At 28.7% G+C, this 5,329-nt stretch overlaps 1 pseudogene; it reads right to left on the bottom strand.

The window, feature by feature from the left end:
- Positions 1 to 3,912: 3,912 nt before the first annotated feature.
- LOC114301074 (uncharacterized) lies at positions 3,913 to 4,950 on the bottom strand (annotated as a pseudogene).
- Positions 4,951 to 5,329: the final 379 nt, after the last annotated feature.

Below are 5,329 nucleotides of genomic sequence, written 5' to 3'. Positions count from 1 at the left end.
TTGGTTTGGTATTGGTTATAATATATTAAAAATATATTATATCTAACGTTTTTTAGAGGCATAATGGGTATTTTATAATCAATTTGGTAGCAATTAGGGTTTTGATATAATACCCAAGAATCAACAATATTGCTTTAGGATTGTTTTGTATTTTTCGAAGAAGGCAGCGACTGTTGGTGTGTGTGTGCTGGGTGATTCATCCTCGGTGACCGTGCAGGGTGCTTTTCAATTTGGTGTTTGATCAATGTTGTGGACTTGATTTGGTGATGCTGTTGCTATATTTGATTCAAAGTTGATTTGGGTTATTATTTTGGGTCATTATTTTGGGTCTTCTTCAACTCTGTTTCAAAAATTGTTGTTCATCTATTTGGTGAGGTTTTTCCTCTTGATTATTTGTGATTATTTGAAATTCACCTAAGGGTGATTTTGTGAAACCATTCATGTCTCGTTTGTAATCGGTTGGAACTCTTTGGTTGATAGTGGAATCAGGTTTCGATCCCATAGACGTACCTCACATTAAGGGAACCACGTAAAATTCTTATGTCGTTGTTAATTTAATTTTTTCGCATTAGTTTTTATTCCCATTGATCGATTTACTTGTGGGAAATCATATATTTTTCCTAGCAGTAGAGAGGTAACGTAATCCAAAAAAGATAACAATTGTGCTTATATAGTACACTCCAAACAAGCACAAGTTATAGATCGAGTTTAGATAATTTTTAGCACAATTCAAATTAAGCCTGCAGAACCTCTCAACTAGACCAAACTCGCCCAAATTATATCCCTAAAAATGAGCAAGACTTTAATTTATTAACTAAGACATTGAGCCTAGTTAACAAATTTGAGCATGCACAAGATGTGAAACTGGATTTCCCATTACTCTCAAGAGTTAATGAGAAGTATAACACTGTAGACTGCACATAGTTTTTTTAGTACTTTAAAAATTTGTTGGATAGAATTATATATATCACGAAATTGTTTGATTTGGATGGAATAAATATTAAATAAGATTTGAAATCTCTACTATATATACAAGTAAATGTAGTGGTTTTTAAAAAAATTCCAAACTCTCAATCCTAACATCTCATAGAACTCTTTCCTATGTGGCACAACCATTCTTCTCTCATTCTATTTTCCTATTTTTTTATATCTTTTTTATATTTTATATTTTACTTTTTAATTACTTAGGGCATGTCTATAAGAGATTTTCAAAATATTTAAACATAAAAGATGAGTTTGACTTTAATTCAAATTTCTTTATCAGATTTATGTCTTACTCAAGGATATTTCAAAAAAATAAAAAAATAAAACTTATAAATCTCAAAACCTAACTTCCATCACAATATGAAATTAGGCAAAAAGTTCGGAGAACAGAAATAGCACTGCAAAGAAATTAAACAGGTGATTTAATCAATTATGCAAGATTTTGGCATCTTATGTGAAAAGAAGCACATGTTTTAAATTTCATATTGTGTTCTTTTGCTCTCTTTTTCTTTTGCAAATTTTTTTATTTGTTTTAATTTTAATTTATTTGGTGTATTATTTATTTATTTATTTATTTTTTCTTCATAATCTAAGTTAGTTGTTGAAATTATAATAATGTAATAGATGCGCTTATGCCTCCAAAATCTATTATTCATTTTTTAAAAAAAATTTACAACTACTACGTACAGGAAAAAAAAATAACAGTGGCAATGAAAGACTAAAAGACCAACACAAAAGAGTGATGCTTTGCAATGAAGTTGGAGTTCACACATTTTTTTTTTCTGAGAAAAATATTACCAATTGAGAATAGCATTTGGAACACATTCATGAGTTTAAATGAAATTTTTGTTCAATTCCATTTATTTTTCATTATATTTTTTTCTTCAATTATATTAATTAATTTGTTGTAATATATAAGGAGGATACTCGATTTAAATCCAAATGTAACAAAACTTAATTATGTAACTCTACTATATTTTTGCTTACATTTTTATTTTTTAATAATTTGAGATATTTATGGGTTTAAATTTATTTCTTTGCATATATGTAGTGAGTACACCAATTAAGTAGAATTAGATTTTTAAATGATGAGTTTCTCTTTTGCAGTAAAAAGTCCTTTGCACAAAAGAACAGTTGAATCGCAAGATTGACTCTCAAATTCCTTAATAAATATACAAATAAACTATTTTATTTTCAACTTATAATAGTCATTACGTATAGATAACAAAAAAATCAATGTTTTTTACTTAATTATTATTTAATAGTTAATTTCAATTACGTTATTGAATGTCATGTAATTTTTAAATAGATTGGATTCAATAGGTGAATACTTTAATAAAAAATTGGTTAATTTCTTATAAACAAAATTATTATTTAACTATGTTGTGTTGAAATTATGAACAACTAGCGGCCGGGCACACGCGATGCTTGTGCAATTTCTTTTTGAATTATAATATGAATTTCATAACATTTTTTCTAATAATATATATATAAATAAAATGAGTAACTATGTACAATGTAACAATTGATATTAACGTATTTGATAAATAAAATATATGTACATTAAAATATGTACAAATCTTTAAAAAAATACAATATTTACTAATCTTAACTAAAAAATATGTACAACAAAAATTCATATAAAATCTGAATTTGGTAACATGTGACTGGAGATCCTAAAAATTCTACAAAAAAATATATAACATATATGTAAAAGTTAGTTTGCTAATAATATACATTGATTAAATTAAAATTTTACGTTCTTAAAGTGAGCCATAATTACACATATACGTACTTTAGCTAATAAAGTACAATAATAACTTTTGGTTTTCTAATTGACTTATTATGTATAAAGATACTAAAGGTAATTATTGTATTAATTTTTTATAAACAAAATTAAAAACTTACATTTTGACATTGATTGACTTAGTCCAAATCACACGTCACGTTCAACAATCTCTTCAAATTGTCTTGATGCAATTTTTGCCATATATCTATGACAACATTAAACTACAAAAAATAAAATGGAATTGACAAAAAATGAAGTACGTAACTTTTGTTATACATACAAACCTATAAGTGGATTACCTTGTAACAACGTTGCACATTTCTTTGTAAGCTTTCAATTTTTGTATCATTCGATGCATATAAAATTGAGGCAAAAATATCTGACTTCCTTGTAAGTTTATTGTCTGACAAATTTATGAAATCTAAAATTAAGTTGTAAATTTACAAATATGAATATATGGAACATAGTAGTAAACTTCATAAGACTTGATTTTTTACCACATATATGCCCATATTGTCTTTGCTGCATATACTTGCTCTATCAGATATGATAGGATTTCTGTAAAAAAAATAGTACGATAACTATTAGCAAATGTAACATTTTGAAATGATTCATATAAAATGCCACAAACACGTTATCATACCGATGTCGTTGTTGCCTCAAAAGCTCTCGCACAATTAATTTTCCCAATTGTTGTTTATCAACTTTAATAGAGACCTTCCATCGAAGACTGTATATGGAGAACTATTTGACTTACATTAATTTAAAAGGTACAGTGAAACTCAAAATTTATGTGAATGTTGTCAGATTAAATAGCAAAAATTTTACAAACATTATTTTTTGAACATAAGTGAAGCCAATAGATAATTTGTAACTTTCTTATCGGCAACCATATTTGTCTCCTCTTGATAATTCTCCCAAAGCTGAAGTAGTTTTATTTTTTCAAGTATTCCTACAATTAATAATTATATGAAGATATATTATAAGTATATTAATTGTAGATTAAAAAAATGACATAATACAAGCTCAATAAGAACATATTTAGTACATACCTCCTGTATAAATAATTTGGTAACAAAACATCTTTGTAGACTACATTGCGGGTATACACTATTTCTTCATTATTAACTGAACCCTTTTTAACCAAGACTTTCATTGTCTGATTTGACACCCCTCGAGATAAAGCAACATTGTCCATGACTAAATACATGATCCGGAAGGTAAATTCTCATATATGGAATTGTTTGACCTTGTGATTTATTTATCGTCAAAGCAAAACTAAGGCGAACTGGAAATTGTGTGCGAGTCATTTCAAATGGAAGTTTTAAGTTTTCCGGAGCCTTTAATGGAATGCAATGTAGGAAAACTCTCATGCCTTTGAAATGTCTTGTTAAAATCTTTGAATCTATGAAATTATCGTTCAAAGCTCGATACAGTAGCCTTGTGCCATTGCACAAACCAGAAGAAGGGTCAAGGTTCCTCAAAAGCATAATTGGGGCTCCAACTTTCAAATGCAGTGCATGTGGGGGCATTCCTCCTGGTGAAATGGAATTTAAAAACTCTTGTTGATACAAAATTTGGGTATCATTTTCAACTTTATCAAATGAGTGGTATACTCTTGATTCTCTCGAAAATCTCTGAATGATTTTCTTATTGAGCTTGTCGACATCTTCATTGCGAGGAGTTATTATGCCCCTACTAACTATATACCCTGCGTCAAAGGAATGGTTTCTGATATCAGGATAAATTTCTTGTAATAATCGAACTATTGATTCTTCGCCGTTCCATGGTATTGCCATCGATGTTGGTACTTTGATTATTTCATCTACAATGGTAGGTTGTACACCATCTCCAACACGTAAAAGAAATTCACCAAACTGTGGGTCATTTATAGATCGCATATTTTGCTTTAAACGAAGTATTTGAATGTGACTCCAGAGAGATGATTTGACTATCGATGTAGCAATAGTTTCAGCTTTTGTACCTTTAGGAACAACTGGAAGTACTTGTCGAAAATCACCACCAAACACCATAATTTTGCCACCAAATGGATAATCAACACCAATGATGTCTATGAGTGTTCAATTCAAAGCTTCAAAATCATAACGATTCGTCATTGCAATTTCATCCCAAATGATGATTGTTGCACGTCTAATCAATTTTGCCAAATCTGATTGTTTAGTAATGTAATCAAAATTTTAAAACTTAATTTAAATAAATATATTTTATGTATTTAAACAACAATCATAGGTAAGAATTTTTTTCTATGGTTGTTGAATTTTATATTCACATGCATAACACGTGTCACTGTCAAAGAAATATTCAAGTCGTGTGCATTCTATGCATAAGACAATATTATTTAAAATGAATGATTATCTATATAATAAGGCAAGAGGCTTTTTGAAAATATAGAAAATGTATGAGAGATACATTTGATATTAACGGCTGAGATGCATCTTAAGTTTATGTCGATGGTTCAGATTGGTTGAGATGAATGATGATTGCTGTCTAAAGAAACCCACTCTGTTCCCCCCACCTGCCCTCTCTCTATCTCTC

The sequence above is a fragment of the Camellia sinensis genome, chromosome 10 (assembly GCF_055761805.1).
Source record: "Camellia sinensis isolate YWXY chromosome 10, ASM5576180v1, whole genome shotgun sequence".
NCBI lineage: Eukaryota > Viridiplantae > Streptophyta > Magnoliopsida > Ericales > Theaceae > Camellia > Camellia sinensis.
The sequence above is the reverse complement of the archived record's forward strand: the minus strand, read 5'-3'. Positions and strand labels throughout refer to the sequence as shown.